At 40.8% G+C, this 18,071-nt stretch overlaps 1 protein-coding gene across 1 annotated transcript in view; it reads right to left on the bottom strand.

Annotated features, from left to right (window-relative positions):
- The window catches only part of MAML3 (mastermind like transcriptional coactivator 3), a gene marked incomplete at both ends in the record, with an annotated part of 243,119 nt that overhangs the window by 65,217 nt on the left and 159,831 nt on the right, over window positions 1-18,071 (bottom strand). The window lies entirely within an intron of this gene.

Genomic DNA, 18,071 nt, shown 5'->3' with positions numbered 1-18,071 from the left:
TGGACATCCCAGTTACTCCATAGTCAAGGAAGCTTCTGTATTTCACAAGGTTTCTATGCCAGCTGTGAATGCCCCAGTCTCCTTCCACTCACTGTGATTTTTGTCAGAGAAAGAGAGCCAAGGCTCATCCTGAACTTTGAGGTAAGAGACCCAAGGACACTCACACCTCCCTTGGAGGGGAAAAAATGGGTTTTCCATACCAAAAAGGCGATAAGCCTGAGAAGTGTTATCTCTCTCAGAGGCCACTCAAGGACATCATTCAACAGAAAGTAAGAATCGGCAGTACATTCCTCTGTCCTTTCAAGGTTTCAAAGAAACAGTGGGATGTTTAAAGGAAGAGGACTGCAGGTACACAGGAGTAGGATAAGATTTGAGCATGTCAAGGACTGAGTTGCTGACAAGCACTGTTTTGGAGGGACCCTAAGCAGTTCAGCTCTGCAATGGAAAAGGCATTTGCTGAGAGAGCATTGCCACTCTGGACTCTTCTGCTCTACTCTGATGACAAAGAGGTGCTCATTGGTTCTAGGGAAAAAACTATGTCCTGCAGCTGGCTGTCCATCTTTCTCCAAAAAACTGCAACCTTGTTTCCAGGAGGTTTCTCTAATAAGATCACTGACTCAAGTAAAGAGGCTGTGATTCCTAAACCAAATCGTTAAGTCCCCAGTACTACAAGGATCTCCCAAAATGCCAATGCTATATCATCCCTGACACAGGCTATGGAGGGTGTCATGGGGACCAAAAGCCCCTTTAGGGCAACTCTGATAGAAAAAGGTGGCAAGGAGGTGAAATGAAAGATTTATTACATTTTGTTTCCCAGTTCTTAAGGGCTAACAGCTAATGCCTGTGAAACCAGGAACGTGGAAAGGGTAGCAGGGGTTATATTTATCTGTCAGTGTTTCTAATCAAATTTACCAACTGTGGAAGATGTTTGGGCATTCTTGTCTAGTCAAACCAAAATGATAAAGATACAGAGATAAATTTTTAAAAGAAGAAATGGGAATTAGAGACTCAATGACATGACTGCACTCAGTTTCTGTGGGACTGGGGAGCATCACTGCCTTTTTGATAACCTTCCTTTGCATATGAAGAACACAGTTGGGTGAACCGAAATACTGCACCTGCTGTCAAGGGCATGGAACAAGAAGAGGCAGACTGGCTCGGTGCTCATGATTCTACTAATTCAAGTTTTGGTACTCCAAAGTAGAATTACCATGAAGTTCAGGAGCAATTGTAACAATGTGTAACAATTAAAAAGAATTTTCACAACGCCATTACTGAGCAAGCTCTCTGTATTACAAGCAACTTTATTAGTTGCTGAGCCAAACCATATTTCACAAGGCAAAAACCTGATCAGGCCACATTTGCCAGGTGAGTATTATTTAGTATTTCCTTTTCATGTGCTTGATCTGAGAATAGCAGCGCAGACTTGAAATTTTGTCTGCTTGGCTATGTGTGTATGTTTTCAGTTTTTACTGAAATTGTATATTGCAAGCAACTCCTGGATGCACAACCCCACCTCTCCTAATAGACTTTTCTACTCTGACACTCAACAGCATGAAATAATCCCCTTCAATTTACAAAAGAATTTCCCAGTCTCTGAGTTTTAAACTATTAGTGATCCATCACTTGCAACAAAACCCAACATGGATAGTCTGTGAACAGCCTGGATTTTAAATATTCACGATCGGCAGTGCTGTTTGCCTGTGTGTAGGAATGACTAACTGTGCTTTGGCTTCCAGGGACACCATAAAAACCAAGAGGGGATTGTGTAAGTGAACTATTTCCTGGTTTAAGTATTTAAATTAGCTTCCTCTTTTCCCCCATCACACATTATTCTAAGCAAGAGGATATAACTCTGCTTGAAGGAGGGAAACAAGCAGTTGATGTGACAGAAAAGCAGAGACAGATATGCACAGAGGCCAATTAATTTTTTTTTAATTACACCACCATTTAAATGCAAAATGCAAAGAGAAATGACACTAAACACCCAAGCTTGCTTCTACAGTAATGAATAAGCCCAAAAATCTTTCAAAAAGATGTGTCTTTTAAATAGATAAAGCAGCTCAACTTTGGAGTGACAGAAATACAATTTTGTCATAACCTTAATTTCGTACTTGGATCCAGATACTATGACAGAAAATATTTGATAGCAAATAGAAAAAAATACAACAGGTCCCCATTCCTGAACAATAATGATACAAAATATGTGCATAGGATTTGAAGAACAACATCAACAAATTCTTTAAATCCTTGTCTACCTTCTGCAACTGAGTCAGGACATTTTCCAAAAAAAGCCTGAAAATGCTTTTTCACTTTTTAATCATATATTGTTTTAGACATTTTTGATTTGTGTTTTTCTCCTGTACCCAAATACTTTCTTTGAGGGAAAGCAAAAGCAAACATAAAAAAGAAATTGAATAAGTATGGTAAAAAGTCAGTGATATCATCTTATTTGTTGATACTGGAAACATTTTGCCATTTTAAAAATCAAGCCTAACTGAATGCTGCTGAGGCATCCAAAACTGTACCAAAAAATTATGGTCCTACCCTATTAATTTCTGTTTTCCAAGGATTGCTGCTGATATCACATATTGGATGACATGACCTACTTCCTGTATTTTCAGAGAATACAAATAAGGAAGATCTCATTGCAAAATATATTTTAAAACCAGAAGAAAGAGAGGGGAGTCACAAGAAGTAGGGCAGAGAGGTCGGCTTGAGTGAGGTAGAGGTAGTTTGCCAGAGAACACAAAACATTCCTGGTTTTCGCTACTGATCGTGACATTTTTTTTTAAAAAGGGCGCAGCGTTTGTGTAAATGCCAAGCCACTGGCAAATAAAATAATGGCATCATGTGTACTCCCCTCTCTTCTCTGGAAGAAGAATATGCCTTTGCACAGTGTTTGGCCACCTGAAGCTGCCCCCAAACTCTGCTGGCCAGGGGCAGCCTGTGCTGGGACTCAAGAGAACCACGGCTGCACTCCAAGCCTTGGGATTCACTTCTGTCATTAAAGGATATCAAACTTCTGTGAGCAGAGGTGGCTCTTGTACAAACCTGAGGCTTAGTTTGCTGTAGGTAATCTCCTGGGATACCCATGTGAAAAAGGCTCCAAAACATCCCTTGGGTACCAACTGCTGCTGCCTCTGCTCCAGTTCTCTGCTCTGAAAGTCAGCACTTATTCCCCAGTTCAAGAGCCCCACAGCTTTGAAGCAGTGTATGACCTGTTTCTGCAGTGATAGACATGAACTTCTCAGAACTAATTATCAGGGGGTGTATACACCTTCTCCACAAATCCATCTCAATACTCAAGCTTCACTAAATACACTCTGTTCCCTGGTCAAACTAGATGGGTCTGATTTTCCTGCACAGGACGAGGTAGGATCTTGCTGCTACCAAAGCTGAAAGCCCCAAATGCAACATGACTAAGAACTGAATTGCCCTTTTTCCAGAGCTAAGGCAGGCTCCACATGCTAATTCTCTGCTAAGCCAAAGCATGGGGCTTTGATTTCCTAACCTCAGAATGTTATCTGGCTCTGGTGTAGGATTACCATTAGCTCTGTACATCTGTCCTTACAGTAGGGTCACTGTCACGCCATATGTCACTTGAACAACTTTTATTTTTTCTAGATTTTTGTCTTTTTTAAATCAGTGTTCATCTGGAAGAGCCTGGATTCCCTTGGCTTTCAAAATCTGCTTTGCATTGCTAATGCATGAAGCTGTAGGCAAAGTTGCATTAGTGAGACAGACACAGAGAGAGATACTAAAAACCTGCTAAGACAAAATGTTTTCAGGTTGCTCTTCTCTTCAATACTAACAAAACAAAACTCCAACCGCCCAAACAAAACATCAGAGCAGGCTTATTCAATTTCCATTTACCAAACTGAAGACCACATTTTTTTTTTCTAAAATGCTTCTGCATAAATGCATTATCCAATGAATATTCCTGACTTGCAGCAGTGTAACAAGAGAGAGTCTGACCTAGAAAGAGCAGGTCAGGCTCCACATAGAAGCCATCACAGGATGGCGAGTCACAGCCTCAGTACAAGCAAGGTATGCCAATCTTTTGATACAGGAGGAAAAAACTCCTGAAAAATTCATGGACAATTAATTCTCCCTCTCCCCTCTCTAGTACTGTAGTAAGAGAAAGGGTCATCAGTCTCTAGATTGTCACTCTCTCAGAGGAACAACAAAAGAAAGAAATCAGGGGATCTGGAGGGAGAAATTAAATGGTTCTTCCAAGATCAATGGCCAGCCTTGTGGGACATTATGAGGATTTCATACTTCTAGAGGACCTTTCATCCTGAAGGAACCCAAACACCTCCCTAAATGATATACTGATCTCACACGAAGGCTGCATCCAGTGAAAGGGAGGAGAGAAAACCATGTCTATGCAGCTGGTCATCTGACAGCTCCTGTGCTGGAAGGAGCACAGGAACACCCACAGGAAATGCAGGTCTCTCCCCCCAGGAGTTTTATAAGCCAGCACCCAACCATGTAACACAAACCTGTGCAAGTCAGTGTAGGGGAAAAGAAGATTACCAAAACACAGGGAAATCAGCAGAAAAGAGAATAGACATCCATAGCTTGCTTCAGAGGGGAAAGACATGAAATCAAACCGCATTTATAAGAAACAAATGGAAACACTCCACAGCTACTCAGAAACAAAAGCAAGACCTGAAGAATTGCACTGAAGCTGGAAGGGAGATCCAGGGCACATTCCTGTTGTAGAGGAGGACAACAGGGCTTTTTCTACCAGCTTAAGAATAAGCAAGTCACAGCAGAGTTCAGATTTGAGATGAAGACACTGAAGAGCCTGTCTCTCACTGAAAACCACAAAGGTTCCCTGCCTTCTATGCCTTATCTTTGACTGCCTTTCCAATGAAAAAGTTCATCATGGAATGCAGACAAAAAAGCAACATGAGCTACATCCTTCCCAGGGTACCCAGTGGATTAAAGCTGCTCCTGCAGCCCAGGCTCAAACTGGTCAGATCAAAAGTTTCATTGGAGAGCTCATGCAAAGAGTTTTCATACAAATTCAGCTACACTCAGATGCAAAGATACAAGATCGAGTATAATCTGTTATTGTTCCACCAGGAGCAAATCTTCACCTAAGCCTCAATTGTTAAAAATTAGTCTAAACAACTCATCTTCCTGTGCCTCTTGTATTTCCCTATCTCCTTGCAGTCTGGGACATCCAGGTGTGACTGTGATCTTCTCCATGATGGGATGGTAAGATTCAAATGACAGAGGAAGAGACTACAGGTTGACCTCATTGTCAGATAAAATCCATTATGTGTGATTAAAACTTAACAAAATGCAGTCACAAAAATTACTATCATGAAGTGCACCATGATTTACTGACTAAATGAAGAGAAATTTATCTGAATAAAATAGTCTTAGCCCTCCTGCATTGGCAATGCATGATAAATTGCTGATTGTGAGAAGATCATTGCTTGCTGTTGGATGACTTACACACATTGATTTTTCCTAACAACACTAATTATCATAATAGCATCTCCACATATATTACATAAAGTTTCCTCTCAGCAAGCAAAAATTATTTCAGGTCTTCAGGTCCCAAACTGCAAAGAATAAAGATGGAAAGGAAGGATTTACAAACTACCTCCTTGCCTTTTATTATGCAGATCAAAGGTCCAACCCACTGGATCTTACTTAATCTTGAGGAGATGGGAACAACATTCAAGAAAGCACAGGCATTGTGCAATGAAGCTGTGATCACAGTGGGTTGTTTTGCAAAGTTGAGATCTAATTTTGTGAGGCCAAAAAAAGTCTTTGAGAAAGAAGAATGCAATTCCAAAGAACAAGGGGGAAAAAACCCCCACCATTTCTCCAATATCATTAAGATGCACAGGGGCAGACTGTGCAGTCCTTATGTAAGTGCTCCCATTGACTAAGGTTGTGTAGGTGAGAAATCTCACTAAGTTGAAAAGGAAAAGCACAGTCTATTAATAGGAAATTAAAAGTGGTGGAATAGATAAGAAAAATGGAGGAGAGAGAAAGAGAGACCATGTTTGTATTCTCAATTAACTGAAAATCAGTCGCAATAACCCACATTCTTTTCTTTGAGAAATCTAACATGTGGTAAAAGACCACCTTGAAAATAAAAACAACAATGCCCTGCCATTCTGTGTCTTCTCCAGTACATGCATTTCAGACTTACCCATGAGGATTTTCCAAAAGTCCATGCTTTTTACATGGAATGTGCTGCTCAAGAGCATGAACAAACCAGCCTATTTACTGACACGAAGGTTTTGGGTTTTTTGACCCAGTACACTGTACTCAAAGCAGAGAGCCTGGGCAGAAGCAGACACATCAGCCGGCTTTGGTGAAAGACCAATGCCAGAGTACACCCTGGAGAGCTCCCTGTCTGTGCTGGCCACTCCACAGCTGCTGTCTGCTACAGACAGCACAAAGCTGGGAGCTCTGCTTAAGTTATAGCCCTGACATTTCCACTCTACTCTGACCTATGCTGCCCAGAAGCCAGAGCCCTCTCTGGCACAATGCTTGCCAAGCAGCTGGGAAGCAGAGCAGGCAAGAGGGATGCTCCAGACAGGTGAGTGGTGAGTGGATAATAAGGCATAAAGGTTCTGTTGGTCTTTATTCACCTTTCTCAGGCCAGCTGCAGTGAGGAACAATGCAGGATTGCTGCAACAATGCTGTATTGCTGTGCATTGTGTGAGCGTTGCAGCTTTTACTGAAAGGCAGAAAGGCTTAGGGACGCTGTTCTTTCCACAGGCTGCTTTCTCCTGAAGGGCTGCACTGGTACCAGTGGTTTTCCCCCTCCCTGCCCCCCAGTCCTTGCCAAACTGGGCCTTTCCCGCTGCTCCATTAGCTCAAAAATCCCAGGCTGCCAGTGCATCTGACACCGCGTCCATCCCCAGCCAAAGCAGGCTTCATGCAGTGTCCCTTTCAGCAGGGCACTTGGAAAACAGCCCACCCCTTATGTAACTTGAGTCAAGGATTTTTTTTTTTTTGGGTAGCAGTTTTCACTCCTCTCTGCACCTTGGGAAGGACTGGGGATGTAATCCCTGCGCTGTTTGCAAACCCGGCGCAGGAATGGGTAAGTGCAGAGGGAAATTTCTCGAGTGGCACAGCTGGTGACTTCTCTTGTTCCACGGTGAGAAATCTCTGACATCTCCCACTGACATGCAGGGCTTCACCCACTTCAGACACACGAGCTTTTTTGGCACATAGAGCTTCCCCATTGTGTTGTCTTTGACCTGGGGGATGTGAGCAGGTGCCTGGGGAAACACTGAAATGATTCTCCTTGATCCTGGCCTAGCACCCCCCATGCAGTCAGATGAATAAAGCAAATACATTATCAGAGTGATCACATACACTAAATTTTATTGTACATCCAAGTGCATTGTGTAGTTTGTGCTACACATAGTAATTATTCCAGAAATGTCTTAAAAGACTTTAAATATTCCTGTTCTATGCATGTTGTCTGTGAGAACAGTGAAGTTGTCTTCGGTGATGGGACCAGTTTCACGTGATATGAAGGGTTTAAAAGTTACTCTCCCAAAAAAACACTTAAAATTGCTTTACCATCTGTAACACTGCAAGGGTTTGTAACCCTAATTTACTGCATTCTCCTGCCATAGACAAATCCTCTAGGGTGTACATGGCCACTTAACAATAGAAAATTCCTATATATTTTGTTTTGTTTTAGTCATCTGTGATTAGGGCACACTGCAAATAATCTTGATCCAGTGAAGCTGTTCCATAGTCTGGAACACTGAAATTCTGGATGAGATGGATTAACAGTCAGACTGCAGGTATAGAGGCCAAATTTATCTCATGGACCATGCTACTACATTAGTGAGATTATAACTAAGATTCCCCAGTTCTTCACCTGTCCCATCACTGGTTAAAAAAACCACTTAATATGACAACAAATATTTCATGCTATTTCCATCTGCCAGAGGTATACAGACCACAGAAAGCCATGGTGTCTGCAGTAATTTCCTGTGAACTGTGACAATACCAAAAAAAAAGGTCCTGTGCTATTAAAGGGGTAAGGAGGGGAAGCAGAGAGATAAAAGCTGGATGAGGGGAAACAGGAGGTAAACTTCAGCATGGAACTTAGACAGAGAGAAAGAAAAATGGCCTATGGAGTAGTGGGAGAGAGAAAAGAAGCAGACAAATAATACAGGACAGATTAAAACCAAAAAAACAACAGAAAAAAAATCCCCCCCAACCTGCTGGATTCAGAGGGAAATAAATACTCACTGGAAAAATAATTCCCTGGAAATGCATGTTGGGCAGTCTCAGGAATCTTGCTTTCTCTAGGCAATACTATGTACAAAAATGAATTTAAAATTCAGATTCTTTTGAGGATGTTTACTCTTCAAGGAATGTCATGTCACAAAAGGAGGAGTCATCTCAGGACAGACCTTACATCCTCTTTAGGTAGACACTTTCAAATTTTTTTCTTTCTGTTTTTCAAAGACGTTGACTTTTCTCCAGTTTCTCCAAACAGCATATGCAAACAAAAGGCATCTTAAAGGTTTACCTGGTTTTCAAACCAGATTTTAACCAGAAGTGAGAGATCTGACAAAAGATTCTCAAGAAGGGTGCTAGGATGAGCCAAAGCTTCTGGAGTGAGTAATCAGCTTTAATACTGCCCAAGTGTGAAACAGAAGTGAAAAGGAGACAGAGGAAACGTGATTTTGTGACAATACTGCTAAACCTGGGCTTGCTGTCTTATGAGATACTTGATCCTCTCTAGGCAGCCCCTCTCTCACTGTCGAGGAAGAGCTGCTAACAAGCCCCCACCGGGTGGAAGATGTGCTGCCACAGAATGAGTGTTTTTGTCCCAGTGTGTCAGATATGCTTGCAGGCTAATGCATACAAAATGTTCCTCTCACACATGAAAAAGGGGCTGAGTGTGAGTGGGAGGACTCCAGAATGCAACAAGAGAACAAAGAACACAGGGAGCAACAGATCTGTTCCTCTCCTTATTAACAAATTTGGCTGTCGCAGACAACACTAAGCTGGTGAGCATTAACATAAAGAGGGCAAGCTTCCCATTGCCCATGAGGAATGAAATCTTTGCTGAGAGAGCAGAAGCCACATTCTTTAGCAAATTAGATGCATCAGCTGGGATTTGGCAGAACCTCTCAAGCAAAGGACTCCAAATCTGCACTTAACCACTTACTTGGACAGTCTTTCAAGAGATGTTAAGTGTTTCTACTATGGACACACACACGTTGCAACATTAGGAAATCTTTCTGGAGGGAACACACATACCAATAACATAATGCTTCCAGGTAGCATAAGGCTTGAATATTTAGAAATGTTTTGGAAAGCATCAGAAATAGGATCCACACAGATAAAATGAAAGACAAACTAGGAAGTCAGAAGTGAGAGGTACACCTTGCTGCTGATCTGGAACATCCTGGCCATGCAGGGAGTGCAGACTGACCATCAGAGAGCACTCCCTCACACAGACACAGGCTAGGTCGATACTGAGCTCAGAGCTTCGAATGGATGCTGACACTGGTCCTGGTATCACTGCTCTGGGATCAGGTGGCCAAGCCCTCTGTTGAGGCACAACCAGGCTGTAAGTCATATTGCTTTAGAGAAGGGATAAAAAACCTCCTGGTAATATGTGTCCAAAAAGCTATACTAGCCACAAAGGAATATGTAAACACAAGTTTTAAAAGGGCTGTTGGGCTCCACATGTAACTCCAGAAAACACAGTGATGTTCAGAACACTCCTGAGCTACAGTCATGAAATGCAGTAAAGAAAGGTGAGCAAAACTGAGTCCCTAAAGATGGGACTATGACTTTTCCTTTGAAAATATGAGCACTACTTGGTCCTAAATTCCTGGAACATTAGTCAGTACTTAATGATAAAAGAGCTGAAAAGTATTCATGCTCCTGGGAGAAACAAACTTTCAGTGCTATCAAAATGTTCTTGGGGGTGGCAGGAGGGTGGAGGTAGGACATTTAAGGAACACAGGGATTACAACAGAGCAGGGGATTTTCTCTTTCTGGCAGTGCTTAGTCTCCCAGACTTCTCTCTGTGTCTTTCTTCCTCTTCTGCCATTCTTGCACCTTATGGAGCAGCACAGATAATTGTGCATGCTCCAATCATGGCATTTCTGATTTTCAGACCTCTTCACAGTGCTACCCAAAATGAAGCTGTCACTGTGTGCACTCTTTAATTAGCTGCAACACCTCTGAGGTGGGCACTGCCTCTTCTGACATGTGGCTCTGACACCCTCCACAAAGCACCACCACAGCAGAAACACCCAGATTTTCTTCCCTCACCATGTTGGGTTTTTTGTGCAGCTGGATCAGGTGCACAGGACTGCCTGAAGGAGCAGTTGGGAAAGGATTGCCCTGTATTCCCCCACTCCCAAAGGAGCCCTTTTCCCAGTTACACTGGAAACTGGTGATGGGCACATGGGGAGAGGAACCCTGCAGTTTGCCCTGTTCCCTGGGCTGGCTCTTTATGTGCACCAGCCCCTCTGGCATGCCCTTCTCAAAAGCCAGGGCCATTTCCAGCTGGCCTGCAAAGAGGAAAGAGGAGGTGATACGGGAGACAGCATAGGAGGATGTGTACAGCATGGGGAACAATCTAGTTCAAAGTAGCTTTTCTAATTAGAGGATACCCTATAACCTTTATCCTTATCAATTGATTATTTGACAAGTTTTCTTTGCTTCAAGCTCCTTAACAGAGAGAAATCAGAGCAGAGGGAGAATGCAGAGGAAGGAAAGGAGGTCCCTGGCAGAAGAGGCTGGGTGATCACTGTGGAGCAGAAACTGCATGAAACCTACTTAACTGAGTTAAACAGCAAAGGCATTCCATCCTTCATGCAGTAGAGTGCACAGGGGAGGATACTGCTTGTGCAAGGACAACTCCTGTTGCAAGAATATATCTATATGTACAATTAAACTCTTCTTGAAATACTACTGAAAAAACCTAACTTTCAAGTTGGCTTGGAATTAAATCTCAGCTTGTACATGCCCCTACTATGAAGGGAGATGGAAAAAGAGATGGATGGAAAGAGTTAATTTTTAATCCACTCTCTTGTTCCCTTTACAAAGGGTGGGAAAGACAATGACACTATGCTTAAATTGAAAAACAAACTCCTAGACTACCCAGAAAAGGCTTTCCTAGCAAAGGGATTTGCTAACAATTTGTTTCCTGCAGAACAGGATAGTCAAAAGGCAATTTAAAATCTAATGTCGGCAGAGATACATGAAATGACACTGAGGCTTAGAAATGCTGCTGAGGGTGGAAATGCAGCCTGAAAGGAGACTGTTTCATCTCTTATAATCAGTACAGAGAGCAGTAGGGGCCCCAGATCTCAATAATCTAAAGTTCATTGTCATATGTCTGATGAAGGCTAATCATTCATTGATTTATGCCTTTACATTCAGATCTTTAGAAACTATGAGGACACCCCCACCCACCCTCCTTTAAATGGTTATTCTGTGGAAATAAGGTAGGTCTGAGTGTGCTTAGATCCAAAACAGTGCCAGAGAAAATGGGTGGACAACTGCAAAGCCTTTCCAGCAAAGCCTATTCTCTTCCAAAATGAGTTGCAAGACTTGCCTGGCTCCCACTACCAGCAAGGGAAAGCTACCACAAATCCCATTGGTCAGCATGAGACCTGGAAGACTGGGCAGAGAAGGGAGATCTTCCCTTTCCTTCTGAAAGAGAGATGAACTAGAGAGACCTTCCTGGCCCTGGATCTGTACTGTTAAATCTGGCCAGGACATGCTGCTGATTTTATCAGTGCTGCACACTACAAGGCCTGGTAAATCCACTGCACTCACAGCCTTCTTGCTTGTGGCAGATGGAGGAAATCTGGTGCACGTTGAGCAATTACTTCACCTGTGTATTCTGTATGGACTGTAACTTGGAAACAATGCCATTTCCTTTTGTGATGTGTATTTTCTAAAAGGACTATGTGACACCACAGAAGTACAAACACAGCCAAAGGGGAGCTTCTAAGAAAAGGTTTGGACTTGCACCAGAACCTTGAGAGTAGAGCTGGGTAAAAGAAGAGGTTGGACTGGAATGATGGTAAGGAAAATCCCCAGTATAACACTATCTTATCATTATGAGATTCATAATTTCACATGTTTTCCCTTCACTTTAATATTCTGAAGCCAAAAGTGGAAGGAAGAATCAAAGTTTTACTCTAAAAAGCAAACTCCTGTTCCAGATGGATAAAGACCAGCTGGAAGTCAAGAATCCTAGGAGTTCAGAAAACAGGAAGATAATTACTACCTTATCCCCAATATGTATTAATTTTATGAGCTCATGATTTTAAAGCAATTTTAGAATTTCTGAATATTTCCAACCAGCAGTGTTGTGAGGCAGGCACAAGCTGACTTTTGTTTTAGGCATTCAGACTTCTATATTTTGAATTTAAACACAGGAATATACATTCCTGTAAAATTAAAGTCTGATTAATGTTTTTGAGATGTTGAGAAGCAAATTGTCAAATCTAGGAATTGTAGAAGGGAAATGAATAAATACAAGGGCAAGAAGAATTCTAAGTGTCTAGACTACAGGAAAAGGTAAAGCCAAGGACACATATGGACTTACAAAATTTACACAAGGACAAATCTAAAACTCAAATATTATCTAATGGCAAGCTATGATTCAATCTGTATCATGGCTGGGTATTGCAAGATCTCAGACTGGAGGAAGAGAAACCAGAGCAAGTCAAACCAAAATGCTCAGACAATTGCTCTGCGTGTTCTGGCAACCAGTAGTGAGGTACTAAAGGCTAAATAGGCAAAGTGCTCTCAAGGATAGGAACCTTGCTCTTTGTCTTTGGAATAAGTCTTCTCTCAAAATGAAAATGGAAAATAACAAAATCTAACTTATGACCTGAACTCAGTGTCTGCATGAAAACAGGACAGTTTACTGGTTTGCAATAAACACAGAGGGTTACAAAGGCCCACGGACAATAAGAAGTTGGTTACAGCTGGTGTTGCTGGAAGCAGGTAGAATGGGTCATGACATTGGAAAGCTAAAACTGATGATGCTAACATGCACTTTCAGGAAAAAAATGGCACAAAAAACCCACCAGGAAAGTGTAGCACTCTGTGTAAAAATATGCTGCTACTGGCTATAGACATTTCCAAACCACAGTGCTTCACAACTGCAGTTGTAATGAATAAAACTGAAGCAGAGTTGATTGGCACACATCAAATCATTAAACTATTGGACCTTGATAAATAACAGGACAAACTGCTCTTTACATAACAACCTAGATCATGTAGGATGGAAAAATGTAAAGAAAAGAAGTAAAATAGAGGACATTTAATATACATTTTATACAGTCAGTAATACAAAATATCTGCTTCTAAAAATAACACAGGACATTTTCTTTACAGATGTGAATAATACACACTATAAGTCTTCAAGAAACTTGACAAGAAGAAAATCACATAACAGTGTATTTTTATAAATCTTAAACAAATGGAGAAGTTTCTATGAATCAAAGAGTTACCACTACAACTGTGTTTTATAAAGTGGAAAAGACCAGTTATTCTCACACACTCTCTAGCAAAGCAATGGAACAACTGGTTTCAGCTCTCTACCAGCAGTAACCTGGAGGATTTAGCAGTGAATACTGGTCAGCATGGATTCAGGACAGTAGGTTTCACCAAAGAAATTAATAGAATCATAGGGTTATTTAGGCTGGAAAAGTCCTCTAAGATCACTGAGTTTGGCTTTTAACTCAACACTGCCTAGTCCACCACTAAACTACTGCCCTAAGGGCCACATGTTCATGTCTTTTACACATCTCCAGGGGTGGTGAATCAACCACTTGCCTGGGCAGTCTGTTCCCATTTCCTTAAAACAGGATGTGGTTTAGTTGGAGCAATGCTCTTATACATTGATTTTGTTAGGTCTAGGCTGGAGAGAACAATTGATATTGAAGAAAAAACATTGCCAAATGAAATGAACAAAGTTTGTATCGCATTAATAAGTACACACCCACAGGTCACAAAATGAGGAAACACCAACAAAATTGGCTTTTAGGATTATGCCATGGAGATCTTAGCCAAATACTATCCAATGTTTGTTTCTAGTGATTTGCCTTCTTTAGAACACAATGGGCAGAGGACAGCAGGCATGGTAAGAAGGCTAGGCTATGTTCACAAATTGCCTGGCAAGATGGTCAGAATCCATCTGAGCATGTTTTGTTAACCTATCTGTCCTTAAAAGTCTACTGGAAACTGATTTCCAGGGAGCACATTTGGACTTTTGTAAAAGGCAGGCACAGCATCTAAACTCCAAGACAAAGCTTTTGTGGAAAGCAGTGTCTACAAGTGAAACACGGCACAGACAGGCATTCACTACAGCTCTATAGGCTTCTCAGCAAGTGATCCTCACTATCTCCTTCATTATTTCCATTCCAGCCTGTCTCCCCTAAAATCTGGTGAGACAGTTGTTTCTCTGTCACACTTTCATGCAGTGAATACAAATCTTTCTTCTTTACTTCCAGGTAGGCTTTTAAAAAAGGCCAAATTCCAGAACATCAACAGTCTCTTTGTCTTACTATCTCAAAGATAACCTTCAAAAAAGTGTAAAATCTCTTTTACTATTTTAGAGAGAAACACACCCTTTCACTTCTAAAGGACAATGATGATTATGTTTTGGAAGTGCTCTCAGGACACAGGTCCCCCTCTATCTTTGGCATGCAAAACCAGACTGAGCAGATGATGCATCTTGAATGTATAAGATTAAAACAAAGGACAGATAATTAAATATGAAACATGCTTGCAGGATGGTGCAATTTCTCTCCTTCATTCACATGCCTACAATTTTAAACAAAATAACTAGTGGTTTCATTAGGAAATAATTGCAGCATTCTCACAGTCCCATGCAGGCAAATAGCTGCAGTCTAGTTTTACTTTTCTTACGCCCACAGAAAATTCTGTTTTGTTTTGACCTCTCATTACTTTCCCTCACACACTTGGCTCCAAACATCAAATTTTGCCTCAGCCATTCAACAGTTATTCCTTTGGGCTGCTTTTTTTTCTTACTATTATGTGTTCGTATAGAACAGCTGGAACTAAGAAAAAAGCACAATTAATTATTCCTAAATTTCCCAAAGAAAACGTTTTTACTTTCCCTCAGTTTGAAGTTACTTTTTGGTTTGAGCAACAAGAGAAAAATTGCCTCCCTTAAAACCTTGCATATATCTCAAAAATTTCATGGAACATTTTAGCTTAAAAACCAGCGTAATTTTTAAGAAGGGGCTGGGTTCAGGTTTTCTTCCTTTTATTTCTAAAATCATATAAAAAGTCTAAACAAAGCTACTGTTGCATCTTGGTGGGGAACGGATTTCTTTTATTATGACATGAGAACCAGAAGAGAAGAGAATCTCTACCCCTCAAATACCAAGCAAGTTACCAGCCCTGTGAAAATCTTCTTGCTTGGATTAGCCTAAGCCCAGCTAAGCAAGAATGGAAGAACCACCCAGAAAAAACAAGAGCAAAAAAGGGCAACACCTGCCACATACTCACAAATTAACAAGTGGGTTTAGGGCAGATCAGGGTACATGGAGAAAGGTAGAGAGCAGGGCATTCTGAGTCTGACCAAGTGAAGAACAGTCAGGTATGACATAATATTAGTAGGAAAGAGTCTTGATGAGGTAGACAAGTCAGGATCCACCATGACTTTATCTGGATATAGATGGGTCAGGATCTGCCTATGGATTTAACACTCAGTTCCAGAAAAAAATCCATCAAAATTACCCTCAGGCCACCTCTGAAAAAATCCCTGACTCAAAAATCCAAACCAGTATCTGCTTTGTGTAAAAACACCCCAACTAGTGCTCCTGTGAAGAGAAACAAGGTATAAAATAAGACATAGGACTTAATGGCTCAGAGCACATGGGTCGTTCAGCAAGAGTGTTTTGAGGGGTACAGCACCAGTACCAGCCCTGAATCTCCACAGCAAACAAAGAACTAACACATCTGACAAGAAGAGTCCCAATACAATGCAGAGATCCTTTAGAGAAGCTCTGCTTCTGCTGGATACTAGTTCTGCTAGCTAGACTGCCAATTTAGCACCCTTGCCTGTCCCACCACTTACACACATACTGAGCAGAAAGGTTTCTTCTCTTTGCAAGAGTAGGGAGTGATGCTCAGCATGCCCAGGACACAAGGCCAGAGCACTGACACATGAATCAGACAGTCATGGACAGCTGACCTCCACAGAGTATCTGCAAAGCCCCAGCTGGACTGGAAACAATGGTGCATCTCACTAAAATACGCTCAACAACTGATCAACGAGTTCATTTAAGAATGCTACTTATTACAAAAGAAGTATCTTAGGCACAAATGGGTTTTAGTTAGTATCCATCCACATGCACAGAACTAAGTCATATTAGGTATTTTACAGCAGTACAGAAAATAAGCCAAGGCACTTATGTACATCAGATGATCTCTAATCAGCTTTTGGTTCTCAACTATGCCCTTGTAAGAGTAACTTGACAGAAGTAACTGCTAACTATGAGGTGCAATAGGTAGATTCTTTTTCTCCTTAAATAAAATTTGTTAAATCATTGTGATTATTTAACACAAACATACACTTTTACAAATCTGTATCAAACCCCAAAACTATAATGAAAGCAGAAACTATAAACTGACAGAAAGATACATTCACTTTACAATCAGAAATAAATTTCAAACTGAAGAATGTAATATTCTTATTTTTCATCTGTGACTATCAGCATGTAGTAAGTTGTAGAATCAGATAATCTCCATCAGTCTGTGTTTAACTTAACAATACCAACATTTTTACCAGTTTTGCAAAACCAGTAAGTTCCATCATGCACATCTCTCAATAATAGGCTTTCTAATTTTCCACAGGAAAATGCTTTGCAGGGAAACAGGGGACAAAGAAGGAAGAAATACATTACAATTAGAAACTTATTACTTCAACCTTTCTCACCAAAATAAATCCCTTCAGTGTAGGCAAGTGGGTTCCACAAGTAGTAAAGGGACCTTTTGATGTCTACACGAAAGCAAGAAGTTCCTCATCCTAGATGGATCAATAAATGTGAATTGCACATTTATATATAACAAAGTATGGCTCTGCCTTAAGTTTCTTCTTTGTATGTCACAGAAGTGACTTAATATCTGGACTTGTTTATGGGAGAACATCTAATTCTATCCAAATACCTAGTTTTTCCCACATTAAAAAAAAAAAAAAAAAAGAGGAACTGAATGAGATTAGATATATGAAACCTTGGCTACGCCTTCATATTGTAGAATTTTAGAGAGATATTAACATGAATTTCTCGACTTATGAAATGGAGGAGATGGCATTAACTCTTTCACACAGGCAGCTGTTTGATGGGTCTTTGAGTTCAGCAGGTTTAACAAAACCAAAAGAAAGAAACAATAAAGCATTAGGCAGCATGACCAAGCATCCTCTGCCTCTTAGTTACAAAACAACAAATCTGTAGCTACAATTACAGTCTGAGTTCTAAGTCATTATTGCAATATTTCTCTAAATAAGCCTTCTCCAAAAAAAGAGGCTTTAGATCACCTATGTCTAATAAAATAGGCAAGCAGAATTTAATGTAAAATACAGACCTTTGAGCTGTCACATCCTGAACAAAAACCAGGAGGCAGATGAACATTTCTTTTTGTTTTGCAATTAACTTTAAATAATATGTGATGTGCTCTGACCTGGTAAAGCTCCTACTTCTCCTTATTGGTAGATCCCCAAACTCCATAAGGTGAAGGAATGACAAAATTTGCTGTATTTCTACATGCATTACAGTGTGAGTCACAGTTAAACCATGCTCAGAATGAAGTATTCCTTGTAGGTGGTGTGGAAACAGCTAATTTGGTGAAAAGCTGCTATGCTACAATGATCAACCAACAATTCTATTAGTGTATTATACACTATTAGTGTATATCAGACTTCTTGACGTATTTTGGTGGCACATAACTTCTGTGAAGGCATCACTTACTTTGAGAATTGATTATTAACTTTAATCCATTTTTAAACTCTCAATACAACATTTAGAAAATTTGTTCCTGAACCTTTC

This window comes from Fringilla coelebs (assembly GCF_963513975.1).
Source record: "Fringilla coelebs genome assembly, chromosome: 4".
Taxonomy (NCBI): Eukaryota; Metazoa; Chordata; class Aves; order Passeriformes; family Fringillidae; genus Fringilla; species Fringilla coelebs.
This window is presented reverse-complemented; position numbering and strand designations above follow the sequence as displayed.